At 42.3% G+C, this 20,314-nt stretch overlaps 1 protein-coding gene across 1 annotated transcript in view; it reads left to right on the top strand.

Annotated features, from left to right (window-relative positions):
• LOC115321584 (connectin-like) overlaps positions 1-20,314 on the top strand; it is a 173,508-nt gene that overhangs the window by 152,527 nt on the left and 667 nt on the right. The window lies entirely within an intron of this gene.

The raw sequence follows: 20,314 nt of genomic DNA, 5'->3' as shown, positions 1-20,314 counted from the left end.
GCCAATGGCACTCTTGAACTTCATTCGGTAGCGGAATGGTCTAATTCTTGAAAATATCAAAATGAATCAAAGCGCGCGTCTTAGTTACTTCGTTTTACACGAGTCGTGTTTCATCTCCTTGAAGTTTTCGAACGTAGTCATGTGTAACAAACCGAAAGGTCCAGCTCTGAATTTCTTCAAGGAGGACATCTGTTTGAGTTGTCTTCTCGATTATATCTCCTTTGCCCCACACGCGAAGTGTCACTTGCTCCTCCTCAACAGTTCCTAAAAGTTCTGACGTAAGACTACGAGTGTTCGGGGATTTCTTTCATTCTTAACCCAAACAAGCACGAGCTGGATCCGAACAAATGCACATAGACATGTCAGCTCCTGCTTTGTGAGTGCTTCTTCGCGCAAAGAGTTTAGAGCGGAAAAGCAAAGCTGAAAATTTCTGCAGCACACGCAGGCGTATACTGTTTGTTTCGGATTCACCTTTACCAACTCCGGACGGAGCGAGTAAAATTTCGTTATCCATAATTTAGTCTCTGGGTTCATTTTGTGGACATTAGGTACGTCTCCCGAATAGACCTTGTCATCAATATTTTGATTACTACTCCTTTCTTGCCATCCTTAATGACATTCATAGCATCTTTTTCTGCTCAGACTTTTAATGGAACTATCAAGATCATCGTTGTCTACAGTTGTCTCGACTTGCGTAGCAGGTATATAGATGCTTCTGGAATTAATTTCCTTGCTTTAGTTAAACTAACGGTGGCAGTAATAAGTTTCAAATCCTGGCACCTCTTTCGGTTTGTTCAGCGCCTTGACATAAGCTTGGTGGATACTCAGCCACCTGTCGGCTCAAGTAAAGCAAGAACGATCTGTTGGGAGACTGGAGCTGCTTGGTTTTGTGCTATAGGCAGTAGCCAATTTGTTTGGATATTTCTACTGAAAGGTATTTCGGAATTAATTGCCGACGGCACCCTCAATGGAGTTCTTTGCCACCAAAAATCTCTTTATTCATGTCTTTTAGTAACTCATGCTTGGAGACTGCACTTGGGCATGAACTTGAGCTTGATTCACGAGCTCGGGACACAGAAAGTTTCTCCTCCTGACGTGCGAAGCATTTCTGGCACATGCTGGTATCCCTCACTGCTGAAACGCTGGGGGGGGGGGGGGGGGGGGCAGGGCTGACCTTAGCTGATCCATGTTCAGGTCCCTCACAGTGCGAAAACGTTAATTCCAATAAATATTCCTCTTTATAGCGACAGTGGTGGTCAGCGCAGGACACTTGACTAGAAGTGTGAAAGTTGGCTATTGACCAAAGCGGACGGGCTCAACTGCGACTGTAGAAGGCTGGAGCAGGGAAAGTCAATGCTAGCTGCGTCGCTGTGACACCAGGACAGCTCTGGTCCTTCTGGATAATCTTGTTGGTGTGGTCTTTAACAGCTGTGATGATCGAGCTGGTAAATTCCTCCTTAGCATAAGAACACGACTAGAAAACATGCCGAGAAGGTACGGCTTATAAACTGCCGACTACATGCAATGTGTATAAGCAGTGCGTCTGCTGCGACAACGCAAGCCGACGTAGTGGCAGCACAACGGGGCAAACAGAAAGGGTAAGATTAAAGGAACCGCGCCGAAGTAATGGCGGGCTAGGCCTTGGCACTAGGGGTAAGAGGATGCGTCTTTCACGGCTCGTTGTCATCATACTGGTCACAAGGTCATGCTGCTTGCCTCTGCCAGATGTACAGAGAAAACTAAGTAGTGCTGACCTTCGTAAAAGGAAAGAAGAAATATGTACCTTGCAGCTGTGCATTCAATCTAGTTCTAAGGGCTTCCAACCCTAGCGGAAGTGCGTTTGTTTGAAAAAGAATCTCACCACGAAAATGGTGGTGCATCTTTTAGTGCGGACGGTAGGGTGGACGTATTTACTTTAGGCAAATAGTATTCTTCACCCAAACAGGACTCTCCTCGTTGATGTGGCACATATATTTAACGCTTCAGTCTGAAAGCCATACTCGGGGTCAACTTTCTGTGGCAATTCAGTCAAAAGTAAGAGTTCGTATACGCTCGTGCACTTTGAACGCCGATTGAAGCTGAGCACGCGAGCGCTCCCCGAAACGCTCTCCTGCGCAGAGCTGGCCAAATTACTCATATTTTGTAATTAAATTACATTACTAATTACTTTGCTGAAAATTGCTGAAATGTAATTAAATTACATTACAAATTACCACAGCCAGAAAGTAATTAATTACCATTACAAATTACTTTTAAAAGTAATGACATTACTTTCGCATTACTTTTGTATAATTTTAAATATAAAGGAGCTATTGATAACTTCCTTTTACAGATAACTTTATTTACATTATTTACACAGTTCATGGCACACAGCTAGAACTCTCTGTTGCATGTTTACCGATGGACAGAGGAACGCACGCGACTGATCCGTTTCCCACCCCAACCCGGACAACTATTTTTGGAAATGACTGAGGACCCTATGCAGATTATCTCTGGGTGGGGGGAGAACAATTGTCATTGTTCGCAAAATCGCGTCGAGGGCCGTTCCACCAGGGGCCTTAGTTCGACCTACTTCCCCTCCTTCGTTTCCCGAGAATGTCGAGCAGAAAAGCTCGAATGGCAGGCACTTACCAGCCCTATTTCTCACAGTGGAAGATAACACAGAGAGGGTACGCAGCATGCATCAGAAAAAGTAAGCGGAAACTTTCAAGAGGGGCCAGAAAACGTCGAATGCAAAACCGCAAAACATAGGTAGAGAATCGCGCTGAGCGGGTTTTCACAGTTCAAGAGAGTGGCAGACATGTCTAGCTGATAGAGGGCGCAAGAGTCACACCAGCCGCATGAGCATCAGCAACGTAGCGGTGGCCGAAGAGCGTTTTTTGGAAAGGTGTAGAGGAAAAAGAAAAAGTAAAATAAAAAGAAATGCGCTCTTGTGTATTGTGGACACAAAAATATGCCTGGTGCGAAAAAGTAATTAGGTAATTTAATTACAATTACCGTCGCTGGAGTAATTCATTACATTACTAAATTACCTGCTACAAAAAGTAATGAATTACATTACTAATTACTGGAACAAGTAATTAAATTACTGTAATTTCATTACAGTAATTACATTACTGCCAGCTCTGCTCCTGCGCATCTTGGATAGGCGCTCAAAGTGCGCGAGCGCACGCGCTATTACTTTTGACCGCATTGCCACTGAAAGTTGACCCTGAGTATAAGATATATAAACATTGAAATAAAGCCAACTTGAGGAACCTAGCTTTTTGCCGATTGCAGTGCATGGGTCTGATTTTGACGTATAAAGTATAATTAAAATACAAAAATATGTTCTTTTTTTTAAATAAAACAGTTTCAATAATACTAAATTATGTTTTTTTGAAGTTTGAAAATTAATATAAAATAATTCGTCAATATAATAAAACACTGTAAGATTTTAGCCCCTGGATAGGACTACACATGGTCGGTATTTGGTAAGCGCTGATTAAAAATAATATGGAGATATAAGGCTCAAAATATGTCACACGAGCGTCAACTTTGAAATGTTTGGCAATTTTTATCTCGGTAATGGAATTTGCCTTATTTGTCAAGTGTCGAAAAAAAACTGCTTGGCATGCAATAAATTGTAGATGACAAACTTGTATAAATATTTTAATGTTTCCAGGATGCATAAGAAGTAACTGAACTTCGTACAAAAATCAAGCACAGAAAATTCGATTTTCAGCTTGCTCCACCTAATACTGTATTTTTCTTTCGTAAAACGAAACATTTTTTCAAACTTTTTTTTTTAAGCGGCTTGGTCTTCTTTGACATGGGTCTATAATATACCGGATGTTTTTGCGAAGGCTTTCAAAAATCCTAAAAATTAGGGCGATTGAAAAAAGAAGAAACTCTCTTCGGGAACAAACTGCCAGCCACGGCGGACGTCAGGAATTGCCAAAAACCTACTAATTAGCCAGATAATTAATTAAAACTTGTTAATTAACTTTTTAATTAGTAGAAATAGACATATGATTTTGATTAGAAAGTTGCTGAGCGTTATCGAAAACCACTAAATCAGTCATTTTCAGAAAGACTTTAAGCGCTTGAGAAGAGTAGTAGCGCACTAAAATTACCACTCGTGGAGCAGGTACAAGGCTGGGCCTAGATAAGAGGCGGAAAAATCACGCGGGCGCCTTACCGCAACCGCTAGCCTTGTACCTGCTCCACGAGTGGTAACTTTAGTGCGTTACTACTCGTCTCACGCGCTCAAAGTCTTTCTGAAAATGACTGATTTAGTGGTTTTTGATAACGCTCAGCAACTTTCTAATTGGAACCCTATGTCTATTTCCCCTAATTAAAAAGTTAATTAACAAGTTTTAATTAATTATCTGGCTAATTAGTAGGTTTTTGGCAATTCCTGACGTCCGCCGTGGCTGGTAGTTTGTTCCCGAAGAGTTTCTTCTTTTCTCAATCGCCCTAATTTTTAGGATTTTTGAAAGTCTTCGCAAAAACACCCGGTATATTTAATTGTGAAAAGTTCAAATACCCCCCCTGACCAGTGTGTTCGATTTAAAATGAAACGACCCAGAAGTAATGCAAATAAATGTCGAATTCGTTAGAGATGGAACAGATTGTTTTGTGGCATATCTGAAGTGCTTGTACCAAACTTAAAAAAGGGGAAACATTCGATTTTGTACCCACGCTGACTCTGTCATGTCGTATAGATAAATGCATATAATAATACATAAATCTTTGATCTACTTAGCGAACTTGAATATTTACCTGAATATGTACCACTTGGGGCGGTTTGTTGACACACGCAAGTTTAGCAATGCTCAATAAAACCATGTTTTCTGCCTACGAACCGGGTACAACATTGGCACAAAAAATAAATAAAGCGATAGCACGTGGCTAGCAACAATTTTGACGTTTCCCCGCTTCACTATGTAAATACCGCCAATTCTATAACGATCTACCACATATGCCGCCTGAACAACTTACGTTGGCGTCGCTTTTTTCTTTTTAGAGCGCAGCTCTTAGGCGCCCGTTTCCGGCTTGAGCGGCGTCGGCGTCGGCGTAACCAAGGTCACCCCAAGGTCACGTGACCCCCAGGACACGTGACCCCCAAAGGTCACGTGACCCCTCTCAAGGTAACCCCGAGGTCACGTGACCCCTCCCAAGGTCGCCCCAAGGTCACGTGACCCCCTAGGTCAGGTGACCTCCCAGGTCACGTGATCCCTCCCAAGGTCACGTGACCCCCAAGGTCTCGTTACCCCCCGAGATCACGTGGCACCCCAGGTCGCGTGGCCCCCCTCCCCGAGGTCACGTGACCCCTTCCCCCTCCCCGAGGTCACGTGACCCCTCCCCCCCTCCCCCCCCCCCCGAGGTCACGTGACCCCCTCCCCCCCGAGGTCAGGTGACCTCCCCAGAGCATATTAAAGAATGAGGGGAGGAGGAGGAGGAGAAGGAGAAGGGGTCTATCCTCCCCTCAGTACCCTTCCCTCCTCCTCCTCAAGAGCTGCGCTCCAATTCTGCGTTACAGGGAGTTGTAAACGGCTGTCTTTTTTTAATTTGCAAGTTAACAGATTTCGGTTTGTTTCAGCAGTGGTGCACAAAACTATGTGAAGGTCACAATTTGGATCAAGACTAAAATATATGTGAACCGCGTCAATAGGTATATGTTCTGTATAAGATTATTCACTTGGGCTAGTTGGCGATACATTGCGACGATTCAGAGCGCTAAAAAGACGAGAACCAATAAAAGAAGACACACGAACACCAAGAGCCCACTTGCAGCTGAGGTTTGATCTAAATTGATCTAACGAGGAAAAAAAACGTACATGACTTATCAACAAAACACCTATGTCATGTACGCACCATCCTACTAGTCTACATTTATTCTTACTAGCTTGGCCTATCAAATGACTCTAAATGCGCCACTTCTGAATCATAAAACGCAATCGATGGGCGCTAACGGATGTATCGTGACCGCACTTCTTAATAAAATACGCTTCTGAAATTTTCATTGGTTACGTTTGCATAGATGGGACAGCAGCGCATCGGATCCAGTTACCGAATCGTATCCACTTCAACCACGACGTTTACATGGATTCGGATCGACCAGTAGCGACACCTCATGTCGAAGGATCGTAACGCAAACCTCGAGATCTTCAAATTGTTTCCGAGGTGTCCGGTTTGCCTAGCGGCATGCAGAGCAAAGCTCCCGCAATCCCTCGCTCGAGTACTCGATTCGATCCGCTAGCGTATACGTGGAGAGTCTCGATTCGGATTGGCGGATCGGATCGGATCCGATCTGATCCAATCTGAGTTGTTTACATGGACCGATTCGATTCGTTAACTGGATCAGATGCGCTGCAGTCGCATCCATGTAAACGTAGCCGTTGTCACATTGTTTCGGTTCCGGCTCAAGGTAATTATTTCCTGAAACTTTGGGTCACAATCCCATCTGTTGCGGTGCACCGCCAGATGACCCGCAGGCGACGATCTCATTGCCAGTGCGTGCTCTCTTAGTCGATTATTTGCACAACGCCCAGACTGTCCTATGCAAACTTTCCCACAAGCTAAGGGTATTCTGTTTGCCACCCCCTTCCATGCAGTCTAGAAATCTACTCTAAAAAAAGCCTGTAAGGCCGCGGTAAATAGCGTGCATGTTGCGGCTGCTTCGCCGGCGGGTGTGTGTTCTCTTAACATTTGTTTTTGCTCCTGACGCATTCTGCTCGAGTGTTAAGAGCGCGTGGCGTATATGATGTGGCTGCCGTGCCGGCGGTGGGGTGTTCTTTTATTATTTGTTTTTGCTCCCGACGCGTTCGCTCAGTGTTCGGAGCGCGCGTGTTACCCGATCCGGGCAGTCGGCGCTCAGGCGCCGGCCAGGCGGCGAACAATGCACGGGCCGATTAGACGAGGAATTCGGTTTTGGCGGTTAGAGAACTGACGTTGTATTATATTTACTTTCGAGCGTTTATTGGACAGGTGTATACCACGTGGTCTTCTTCTGTTTTAAAATTATTGGTCGGTTCTGGCCAGGGGGAGAGGGGGACCTTTCCTACAAAGGCCCGTGTCGGGCGAGAGAATGGGATTTTGGCGTATGAGCTGGACGGGCACACAGACTTGGAGGTGCGCAGCAATATGATGCCGGGTCCCTGACTTGTTGTAACGAGGTACAGACGTACAGAGTCAGTAATAATTCGGACAAATAAACACCTTGGAAAACGTCCACCATCTAACGGCTCCTGGATTCGGCGGCAGCAACAGAAGACGCCGAAGATCATCTTCATCAACTTGTACTAAGCCCGTGAGTCTGCTTTCCCGCACAACACTTGGAGAGCCAATCACCGCAACTTACGAAGGCAGCTCAGCGAATGACAGTGCCGAAACATCTGTTTACACCAAAAAACGCAGTCTGAGTTGTGACATTAAGCAATGCAAGCGTGACGTTTTGCATTGCCTAATGTCACAACTCAGACTGCGTTTTTTGGTCTAAACATATGTTTCGGCATTATGATTCGCTGAGGTGCCTCCGTAAGTTGCGGTGATTGGCTCTCCGAGTTTTGTGTGGGAAAGTAGACGCACAGATTTTTTTTAGAGTGATATAGTCACATGCCTTACTTACAGACACCTCCCCCCAGATCCGCCCGCTCCACTGTTGCACACAGTTTACCCAATTTCTGAAACGCTGAGAGTGGTACCGGAATTTCATGTTCTTTTCTCGCTTTCTTTAATCTATAGCTAATTTTGTTTTTATAAGGTATAACGGCTGGACTAACAATTAGTTTTTGACTTTCTACCACTCTTTCTTTCTCCTCGAAGTTCTCGTAATAATTTTTCTGCAACTCCTTTGATAAGCGTACATAAGTGGATACCCGCCATCCTCTAATTTCTTTACTTGCCTTCCAGCACTGTCCGCTACAGTATCTGAACAAGATTTAGTTAATAATACGTTCACAATCACACCCAGTATATAATTAAATCTCAGCGAAATGCAAAAAAGAAGCAATCGCAAGACTAAATTAACTAAGTTATTTTTTTTATTGAATACGTGGTTAGTACAGGGAGCTTGGAGAAACGCCGTTCCAAGAAAAAAGGAAAAGCGATATTTCGACCTTACTGTTTCCTTTACGCTGACTTGCTATAATATTTGTTATTATAGTCTTGTGATGTTATTCAGTAAATTTTGTAGACATACAAGAACGGAAATTCGGTGCCGCACTAAGCCTTGTTGGTGAACTACCTTTCGGTTTATAATGCGGAATGCTGGTCGACTCTGCCAATGGCACGTTAAATTCCTGACTGAAATCTATTTTCTATAACAGACCTTTTTTTAAATATTACCTTCTTGCAGAAAAAAAATATATGGCAGCTTCGGTAGATTCAATTTCTACCAAAAACTGATGCATCAAAGGATTAAACTTTTCAGAAAAAAGTTTTTTAAGCGCCTTAATAAAAACAACACAAAAAAACATTGCTGGCCTTTGTAGTGGGGTATGCAAAAACAGACAACCTAAACGGCTTGCCTGTCTCGCTAGTTCTGCCGGCTTAATCCCTTTCGTTTATATTCCAATTTATTTTCCCCCCAATTCACAACTAATAAGTGCAGTGTTTACTTTCGTAAGGAAGTTTGCCCCGATAAGGTGTTTTTTTTTTAATTATTACTTTTAATTATTAAATCGTCTTGAGTATGCAGGCGTCTGCTTCAGTGAGCGAAGTATTTTTTTTAAGGCTGCTCGCCTCCACGGCGGTGTAGTCTGCAGTGCGGAACGTTTTAATGAGCGTGGGAAGGATTCACGTCAGTGTTTGCTATGAAATCGCTTCTTTTTGAGTCTGTATAGACAGTAGTCCCGTATGCTACTCGCTGTGTGTCTTTTTCATTATGTTTTCCTTTGACATGGGCGTCTGAATGTAGGTTACTTGTGTATATGTGCGGAGGCGTGCATTTGTGTTTGTACCTTTGTGTGTTTGTTTGTTTATTCCTAGTGCTAACCTCTTTCGAGGTCCTAGCAGAAGTGGAAAACACATAGATACAAATATGTCATGGTGCACTCATTTACACAAAACGTCGCAAAAGTCAGAATAGGTGGCTGAATCAACGACATTGGGTGGCAGGTTGTTCCAGTCAATTACTGTTCTAGGAAAGAAGGAATATTTAAATGAATCATTTTTATAATTATATGGTTTAAGTGTCTTCTGATATGAATATCTGGATACTCTAGGGCAAAAAAATTCAATATATTGATTCTTGTCTATTCCATGTCATTGCTAACAATTAAATAAATTCGTCTGTGTACGTGTACGTCCTTGTCTCTAGGTTTCTGTGCCGGTATGTGTTGTGTGCGTGTACGTTTCTGTATAGATACCTCTGGTTGCGTGGACGTCGTTTTAATGTTTATAGATGTTTTCATTCATATCGTGTAGACCGGTGGGGGGGCGTATTCTAATATATGGTATTGCTGCCCCAGAATGGAATTTGTTTACAACAAACAACCGGAATAATTGATTTTATTATATTTTGCCGATTGTGCGGTGTTCCTCATAGAGGTCAATACGAAATTAGATCAATCAGGTCCAGGCCGGAAGAAGGGTTCACGTCATACCAAAGCTTTACCTCCATTATATGCTTGACAGGCTCTGCAGTTAGTGTGGAATTATGTCGAAAAGATTTCTTCAAATGTCTGAACATTTCGGTGCACGAAGCTGCATTATAAATTCTTTCGTGTTCTGTAAAGAGACTAATATAATACTTAACGTTTTAGATGACAAACCTAGCTTAGAATGTTGACTGTATCATTAGTCTACTCTGCAATTCAAAATAAATATTTGTATCGTCTTCTGCATACATAAGTACGCAGACGACATGAATTTGTTTTCAGTGAAATGGTCATACGACCTCTTGAATAAATTATGAACAGCTATATTAAATCAGTTTAAGTGGTTATTTTGAAATAGACTACAACTCAATGCACCTTTAACTACATACGCAATATATAATCCAGTAAACAAATAAGTGGACACAATAACCATTAAATTTAAAGGTACAGTCATGTGCGATATGAAGGTGCACGCCGGGCTGTCGACCGCTCCGTGCTATCAGCGCCATGACGCGGCTGCTGTGGCAGCCACGTCATGGCGCTGATAACACGGAGCGGTCGACGGTCCGGCGTTATCTACATATTGCCGGCAGGTGTACCTCCTGGAAATATGTAAAGAAACGATCATATTACTCCCTGGCTTGACAAAGAACTCGCATGTAATTCGCACATTAACCCTATTAAAACCTAGCCACCAAGACATCTTGGATGCATGCAAAAAGTAACGATTAATATCGATCTGCCTGAAACTATATACATGTATCACTCGTTTTTCCAGTCACACCTCTCCCACGGTATTTTGAGAATAGGTAAAGACGACTATTAAAAAAAATCTTTCCGCCTTTCCACACTGGTGAAGAAGGAAGACCAGCGAAGCTGTACTATCCCAAGCAGCACATTACCACCGGCTCAAGCTTGAGCCAGACTGGGCAGCCGGGGAACTTTTAGTGGACCTAGATTGTTTTGCCCCGTGGCGCTAGGCACCCTCGTCCTGGTATACCAGTCTGGCGACCACCGGCAGTTCCCTGTATAGCCATGGACTGGCTTACCACTGGAATTATGGCCTGGGCCAGGCGGGAAGCTCAGTGGTACCCCGAGCTTGGCTCTTTATTGTATATACAGCATGGGCCAGGTTAGTGGCCGAGTGGTCAGCCAAGGTTCACTAGACTATAGAAATTCAACCGGGACCAGCAGGGCAGTTACCGGCCCCAATTGAAACATTGTGAAAACTGGGCGAGTTCAAACGGGATTATTGCCACTGGTTAAATTGGTGGAACTGAACGAACTGAAACTGTGCATACTGGTCTTAGTATGAAACTGTGCATACCGGTCTTACTGTGAAAATGTGTACACTGGTAATACTGTACGACTCTGTATACTGGTCCACTCCATGCAGTTAAACCGGTTTAACTGGTCATATTGACCAACACGGGTCCTAAACTAATAAAATTCACTTCATTATAAAAAATATATAGTGCAGACCGCGAAAACAACCATAAAAGATATTTACAATGCAAAAAAAAAAATTGTCATGATATTATTCATTCGTCCCAACCGGTTGGCGAGATTCTCCACTTCTTCTGGGGTGTCGGGGTTCCGGTGGTGGCTCACAAGACTCACAAGTCGAAACAAAAACACAGTAGAACATCTCAAACGCAGCTAATTGTTATTTTTTTTTCATCCAACAGTCTCAGGTGTTACATTATGATTAATTATCACAAGTTCGCACGCACACTCGCTGTTCTCTTTATGTAGTTTACACTTGCTAGCGTCGTTTAGTATCTTGGCTTTTCTTGTGCATTTTTGCTAATTAACCCTTAAAATAAAGTCCGTAATTACTTTTTTTTTATAAAGAACACATTGCTGTCAAAACTTAGGAATATATTATTTTCTGTATTTCCTTCATATTATAAATTAACTTCCCTTTGAACACGAGAAACGACGTAGCCAGCATAAATGCTCCATACCTTAATCTATCTTTTAATTTATTCACCTTTGATATTAGGGAATTCGAGATATTGTGGCACAAACATAGTCATCTTATGAAAGTACACCGTAAGAACAAAATGTGCTACTAGAGTGTTTTATAGCCATTTCGTGAAGTAATGATTTTAAAACTGTCAGAGACACGCGTTGCAAGACAAGACGTTAAAAAGCGTCCGTTCTCCAGAATTTTCTCATTAATATCCCCTACTCAGTCTGTCGGGACCAGAGACGTCCCTCTGCTTGGCAGGGTATCATGAACGCTTTGTCGCCCTTCATTAAACGTGCGAACCTGTTTCCACACCAAGAATGTGCACGCTGCATGTAATATCTACATTTTACAAATTTGTAATGCAGATATTTCGTGTTAGCATGAGTACCAAGACTCACTTTTTTACGCCCTCCATTCTTCGGGCCATTCGCCAGTGGAGCTCGGTTTTGACTACTCTACTTTGAATGAGCCAATACCAATTGGTGGCGGGTGACAGATTGTTTTATAAAAATGACCTCTCGCACACTTTATTTTATTTCACATAACTGCAAGCCCTACTACGGGAAGAGGCAGGAGTGGACGATACAGAGAAAAATTTTCACTGCATGCACGCAACACTTACGAACTCGCATCTCTTATAGGAGTATAAAAAAGAAACATGACGAAGCTGACATCCTAACAACGACAAAGAATGTTTGTCTTATTAAACAATATACTTAAAACACTCCCAAATTCCAAAACCGAAAGTTTCGGAATTCGCCAGTGCGTTAAGTTTTTTTAAGCTATTTATTAAGGAAAAAAAAGTTTTGTTTTAAACTACTTATTAATACTGCAATCCTCAGCTGGGATTTTAGCAGGAGGGTACATTGCTGCAAGTAGAACATGCTGGCAAGACACGAACAAAGCAAACTAGCAAACCAAAAATTCTTCCATAAATCTAGAGCCTGTACAAACAAAAACGATTTTTAGATGTGTTTGTGCCGGCATGAATTGGAGTAAGCACTTTAGGGCGATGCAAATGCTCTGAACGATGGCTTTTGGAGTTTATACACTTATTACTTAGATTTGAAGAAAAAGTCAAAATAAATTTCAGCCGCTGCCAGATTCCTCAATTCCTTAATGGCTTCATGTCACCTTGGTTCGTTCAGCGCCGTAACCGATGTCGTGCTTCTGAAATCAGAAAAGAGTGTACGTGCCGAAAGTGAGTGAACCATTTCAAGTTTGTTTGAGAGAGAGAGAGACCTGCAATGAGTTCTAGGCGTCGGACGCATAATCTAGTGTCTTTTTCACAAGGGCTTTGTAGCCAAAAGTTTAACAGGAGGTGATTTATATAATTTTCTACGTAAATACCAGTTTTTAGTTGTCTTTTCATGTAGTTCACGTGTTTATTGCACTTCAGATCGCTGGAGATAATAACACCTACATGCTTATAACTGTCAACTTTAGCGCCAAGCTCATGATCAAAACATAATATATTTTTCTTTGGTGTAAATGAATATATTGTTTTTGTTATGTTAATTCTCATATTATTATTACAACACCATAATGAGTTACGAGATAAGGTGTTTGGTCATTTACTGAAGATGCCAATAGGGCCATAAATTATAAAATCATCAGCAGACATCCTTATTTCCATTCACCCGTTACTGCTGATAAAAAACAAACAGTTAACCAATGTTTCAAAAAGCAGGGAACCCACCACAGAGCCCTGTGGAACGCCGGAATGCCATCTTAACAATATTTGAAAACTGTCATTAGCATCAACCAATTGCTCTCAAATTCTGATATATGCAGTAATCCATCTTATGATCAATGAAGGTACAGGGAAGTCAGTTAGTACATTAACTAACTTATGGTGGGGCACTAGATTAAAAGCTTTTCACGGATCAATAAAAACGGCACCCACTTGCAGATGATCGTTCACATAAGCAGAGATTTCATGATAACTTAAAATTAATTGGGTTGATATGGACGATCTCTACGAAAACCATGTTAATTGGGACTTGGTGTATTGTTTTCATCCATGAAATTGACTAGCTGCTTATTTACATTATGCTCCAATAAATTACACATTGTAGAGGTCAAAGAAATAGGACGATAATTGGCAAACAAGTCACTTTTCCCGCATTTTTATGGGCACGACTTTTTCCATAAGCCACTCATCCGGTAATATAAGTTCTTAAGTGAGCTAGAACATTTTTTTTTCAATTTATTACGCCTGCGATTGCTCACTGTATCCAAGCACCGGTATTTTGTTTTAATTTCTATTAACTAGCTTATAAGTAAATGTTTCCCCTTTTGTTTTAGAACACGATTATGCATTCTAAAACAGAAAAAAAAGAGCCAGACAATTGAGCCCGCGGGCTCGCACTGCTTCAACTACATGCCGGCGAGCGCTTAATTTTGGATGTGGTGACGGTATTAAAAAGCCACTTTTGAGACAATAAAAATTGGAATGAATCATGATTTTCGTCTTACAGATAAGTACAAATAAGAAAAGTTTAAGTGGTGGTTGCGTGTACATATACGAGGACACTGACATAAACGTTAAAGCCTTTCCGTGCGATGTCGCATTACCATGATCTAGGTGTAGCTTATTCAGAGTGGGTCGGAATTTCCGAGCCTCAGCAAGAAGATCGCGCTACCAACCCCAAGAAGACACGAACATAATGTTTGTCAACAAGGGGAAAAGTAATGTGATGTTCCGTACGCCTACGTGGGTGACTCTGGTATGCATGACCTGCCCAAAATTCAGTGGGCCATTCTATTCACTTTACCCTAAAATGCAGGATTTCGCACTTTTGCATGAAATTATTCGGAGTGCTTGCAACAATCAAACATGATTCAAAATATGATTAGAAAAAGTTAATTCAAATAAGAACTAAAAATCATGTTGGGGCTCCAACCCGCGCTGTGAAGGAGGTTGGCCAGCGTAGCTGTGGTGTCACCTGGAACGATTCACCACTGCATTATACCAAATGCCGCCGCTGGTCGTATTGCCATTTTCTTCCCCTTTCCCGCTCTTCTTGTTCGCGCTGCGCTCCTCGGGAGTCCTAACTATGCGTGTTTGTTTACCGTGAGAAGGTTGTTATGTTCGATATATCTAATCACATTGGAACATAAAATATGTTACCATGTTTTTCAAGAAATGCTGGTCAGTGGTATAGGAAGGTAGTTTAAAGGTGAATTTTGTTTTCCGAATTATGTATGTGGATTATACGGCAGATATTCCAATTATGAGGTACGTTACCAGACGAGAGGGATTCGCAAAAAATATCGATTAAAACAGACATGATGCATGCTTTGTATTTTTAGTATTTTTTGAGTTGATGAGGCAATCGCTATCGCCTACCCATGGGGGTGCTGCAACAACAATGAAATCAGTTGCTAGGAGGGTTCTTCTGTTATATCCTTGCACTCCACGTCGCAAGCTGCAGTCGCCACGGCAGCTTGCGCAACGGTAATATTTATCGGGAAGCGTATGCGGTGAGCGCTATGTGCTTCGCATTCTTATCAGGAGCACCTTATTATCAATTACCTTGTTCGGATGCTTGTCTTGTGCTCGTTCTTCACTGAAACGAATGCTACGCTGTGTTGTATGCGTGATATATGCACTTTCGCTTCAATCGCTGAAGGTTTTTTTTTCACATCAGAACGCCGACACGAAAAAATCCGAACAACAAGTCATTTATATGCTTCACTTCAACTATCATATATAATACGCGATGCATTGCTGCCTTTGGGTTGTGAACGTGGCGAAAGCAGCTTTTCTTTATTGAAGCGCCGTTAAAATTATTATGAAAAGCTACGGGGGGGGGGGGGGGGGGGGCTAGTGTGCATGTTTATACAGCCTAGCACTTGGTCTGCCTCAACGGGCGACGAGTCTCTCAGCTGTTGATGAGCAATTTAGCCCGTGCAGTACAACCGCTAGCCTGCGATCTTTAACGTGCACCACGCAGTAGTGATACACGACCGCACGCCGCTACGTACGATGCTCATCCAGATCGAAACGGGCAGGGGTGGGGATTGAGCCCAGGATCCTGGGTTCTGCAGCGCGAGCTTTCGGTCCACGTGCTCCGAGCTGGTGTGCGCTAGACCACTCGGCCACCGATCCCCCCTGAAAAACTACGGAGATGATTATGTCGCTGCAAACATTGCCAAAAGTACGTGGGTGACACGATGAACAGATAACCCACCAACGACCGTTTCGCCAGGCTATGACGTCTATATTTAGACTGTAAATAAAATGCATACCCATTTGCAGTAGATTTGAACGTCGACAAGAAGTTCTTTCAAGCATAGCGCAACAGCAAATTTCTCACATTTTTCAAATACGAGAGATGCACAGACTGGAAGCATGCAGCGCTGCCTGGTAGTTGGGCTTTTCCAGCAAGTGATGTCGATGAGAGTGTGTCAGGAAGCCGTGCATCTCAGCGCCGAGCAGCCAAGAGGCTTCATCTAGAGGACCATTCTTGAGACAGGTGGCACAAAACATGTATCGGATGACATGTAATGCAGCACTGGCACACTCCTTGAAATGGCCCTTCGCGCAAAGAGCACTCCTGTCGCCTGACGGGGCGCCAAGATCTTAAGAAAATTGAATGACTGTAGACATGAGACAAAGCACAATTAATAACCTTTTTTAATTCATAAACAAACAGACTAAGCCTGTTTATATCGGAATAATGATTCCTCCTTATAATCAAAAGCAACTGATTTGAATTTCTAATGAAGTGAGAGCACTATGCTTTCAAAAAACATACAGGGTGTCACCAGGAATGGGCAAAATACATGCAAATATGTATCGAAATACAAATACAAAATACTTCGTCGAAAATGTATTTAATTACAAATCTAATTACATTTCCAAAAAAGCATTTAAGTACAAGATAGAAATACAACCAACTGTATTTGGTTTCCTCCAAATACTTTTCCAAATACATTCCTCAAAATTTGCGTCAGCGACATCAGGGCACTTGCAACGGGTTTCTTGGTATCTCATTTTAATTGTGCATCGCACACTCGGGGGTTAGTGAGCGAGGCTCTAGAAACGTAATAAAAATATAATCACACAACAATGTAATCTTTTTGGACGTATTAGGTGAAAACAGTAGAGCTTCAACCAGCTTTTTTGTCGATTACATTTTGGTATAGAACAACAATGAACCGAGACGACCAAGACGCGCATCACTAGCTAGAGATTTTTTTACCAAAAATCTGGATGACCCGCGCATTTAGAATGTTCAAGGCAAAAATATGGATGGAAAACAGGCTGGAAAGTATCACAAGCTGTCACAGGCTCTCTTTAGCCAGTCTGCCTGTGATCGTCGATTTCGTCACTATTGTTGGCCTGGACTAGCACCGTAATCACAAAGTCACTAAACGCTTGTGCTTGAGTGAGAAACACTGCATTCGGTGCAGAACGTAGTTTTCTTCTGGAGGAGAAAAGGAAAAATGCTCCATGGCCGAATAAAGGATGGAGATTACATCTTACTATCACATGGATAAAAACGAGAATTGTCGTGACAATAAATTTGAGGGATGTATTTTCGCCCACAAAATTGTATTTAATTACAATTGTATTTGAAATACGCACGTCTTAGTATTTAAAAACACACGTCAAATACATTGCCCAATTTGTAATTAAATACAAATGCAAAATACACAAAGTATTTGAAATAAGTATTTCAAATACTTGTATTTGAAATACTGCCCATCCCTGGGTGTCACAAAACAAATATTTTCAATTTTTTTTACCGCAAAAATAAACTAGGCATCGCCGAACTCTCATTCTCCGCCTAAATGTAGCGCTAGAGGTCAAAACCAAATGCCAAAGTTTTAGATCCAATACCTTAATCAAAAGTTAAGTGATTTTTCGAAAATTTCAACTGGAAAATGGAGCCCATTTTTGCCCGTTTTGGGTTTCTGGTGCCATAGAGCCCCATGTATTCGAAAACTCCGTCGGCCGCCATTTTCCCACTGAAATTTTCAGAAAATCATTTATAACTTTTGAATAAGGTATCGGATCGGGCTGAAACTTTGGCATCTGGTTGTGACCTCTAGCGCTACTTTGGGCGGAGAATAAGCGGTCAGCGACGCCTAGTTTATTTTCACAGTTTATAAAAACTTGTATTTTTTTTTTGGGGGGGGGGGAAGGCACTTTGTACATAGTGATTTCTTGCGTTGACTATATTTGCCTTATTCTTTAAGATCATAAATGCCGGATCATAAATACACCTTGCACTTTTTATTCCGCCATTAACATTCAGCCACTATCACTTAGAAAATTCGCGCTGTCATAAATAATTGGCTTCTTTACCCTCGCCTGTCTGAAAAACATCTACATACTCAAAGTGCGCCAGGGCTAACGCTGACTCCTTTCCTCACGCGTGTCTGGTACACCGACGGTTCAAATCGTCATAAACTGATATAATATAAAGTGCAGAAGTTATGCATATCATGATGGCATGCAGCTAGGTAGTAAAAGTAAGATAAGACACTTCACAAAGCAAGACAAAAAATTTCGGTGAAACGCAACAAAAAACAAACAAACAAACGAACACAACGCCTTCTTCAAGGCGCGGAGGGGTTTGAGGAGCGACGATCTAAAGGGGGGTGGCGGGGGGGGGGGGGGGGGGGTACAGCGATTTCCAGACTTCGGTTAAACATGTGTGGAAGCTGCCCTCTGACACTTGTAAGGTAAGAAACAGAAAACCGATATCGCCCGCGTGTCGTAGCTCCGTAAAAGAGAAAGATAAATATTGGCATTTCTGGCACCCCTCAACTCACTCCCAGTCTTCAGGGTCACACCTGGTGCCCCTCCTAATGACGTGATTCGGGGTGCCGTGTAGCTTCCCGTGCGCTCTCTTGGAGGACGCTCCTTTCCCTCTCTCTGCTGACATTAGCAGGCGTTATGCTGGAGCTTAGAGCCGAGCAAGGTCACGTAAGCTTTTCGCCGTAGTTCCTTCTGCTGCCACTCGCGGCTGCAAGTGGTGGAAAAAGCTCGACTTCTGCTTTGCGATTATGCAGCGGAATCGCGACATTTTTTAATGAAGATGTTTTCTGTATCCCCCGGGACACGATACACAATATAAAAATGACGAGAGGGAAATTCTTTTAATCTTAAAATCGGGGCACCCCCCCCCCCCTTTTAAGGCCACCTTATGGCGGCAGCGTCACGTGATTCTAAGATGGCAGCGCCCAGGCGTCGGAGATTGAAGAGGTTCATTTTGCGAAAGCTGCTAGTAATTATAGCTTTTTGCTAACTTCCTTTGTGACCTTGAATTTGTGTTTAAGTTTGCCGACGTTGTGCATTATCTTTAATAAACGTTTCGCCATTCAGGAGTAACAAGTGAAAAGAAATAGTCAAGCAATTTTTTTTTAAACCACGGACTGACTGCGGTTTTCGGCAGAAATAAAGAGTAAGAAACAGATAAACCAGGAAAAGAAAGGAATAGGAGTAATTGTTCGCGTCTTCTAATCCAAGATCTTCATTATGTGCTCGGCCTTGGAATTTGCGCGTATTAATTGTACTCTACTAAACGCCTTTTTTTTCTCGTAAGTCCGGCCTTCGTTATCGCCGAGCGTGGGTGCTATCCTTTATTTTGTTTCTGGATCTATGTGTTTACATATGGAAAAAATTGTTTACGTCAGACTAAGAAGGATGCGTCATTCAAAATGATTTGAGCCTTAGTACGCCCAAGTTGGGATAAAAAGACACGATTAACTAAGTTTGACTTTCCTATGAGAGTTTGCCACCTTTGCACCCATAAAAAAAATTAACGTCGCAGTCTCCAGTTTGCATGTAGCGTCTTTTACCACAGTGTTTGGCGGCACGTCCTCGAGTGTCAATTTTTCTGGGACACATATTTGCTATGTTATGCCTTCGCACGACGTCTATGAGACGCATGCTCGGTAAGCTCAGGAAATATCAAATAAGCAGCGGTGAAAAGTAGTCTTCTGTGGAACACTATGCTGATATATACTCCCTGTATCGATAAAAAGGGCTTTATACTAATGAAACCAGGCGCTGAAGGTGACGTTACTCTTGCTCAGTATATGTAACACGTCTGCATCAAGGGCCTCAACAAACTTTCGGCCCTTGTAACACTGTAACCTAACCTAACGTAGCACAACCGCTGCACATCATTCTCTTGACTGTATGTGGCCACCCGTCATCGGGATATGATACTATCAAAAGCGGACTTGTGGACTTTTTCTTTGTTGACCAAATCTCGAGAAATAAGACTGAGCTACTTCATCCGGAGAACTAAAAAAACTCCAGCTTTGTTCTCACCCAATTCTGCGCCGTCTTTGCCTTATAATATTGAACCTTAAAACATCAAGGAATGACAGACATTCCCACAAAGTTTACCAGTACATGAGTTTGCTCAATGATGGACACGCCAGCTCTACCGCATTTTTCGTTGCACCTAAGAAGGCAGAATGCAAGTAGAAGTAGGGTCTTCAGTCCAACTTTGCAGGCAAATTAATTTTGTTTCTCTCCTAGACTTAAGTTCAATAAATAATTCTTATGTATCAGGAGCGACGAAAGGAAAGTGTCACATTTGAGACTCTGCGACAAGTAAGTTAAGAAAAAAAAAGTATCCAAAGCTTGTCTTGTGAACTTGAATAGAGCCACCCTGAAAGCGTCAGAGTGAAAGCGGATATATTTAATAAAAAATTTTCTAAGCTAAGTCTCTTACAGAGACGTCGGATATTATTCTGAGGCTCCCAGAAAATTCAGTTTCCTGAC

This window comes from Ixodes scapularis, unplaced genomic scaffold (assembly GCF_016920785.2).
Source record: "Ixodes scapularis isolate PalLabHiFi unplaced genomic scaffold, ASM1692078v2 PGA_scaffold45__5_contigs__length_3442486, whole genome shotgun sequence".
Classification (NCBI taxonomy): domain Eukaryota; kingdom Metazoa; phylum Arthropoda; class Arachnida; order Ixodida; family Ixodidae; genus Ixodes; species Ixodes scapularis.
The sequence above is the reverse complement of the archived record's forward strand: the minus strand, read 5'-3'. Positions and strand labels throughout refer to the sequence as shown.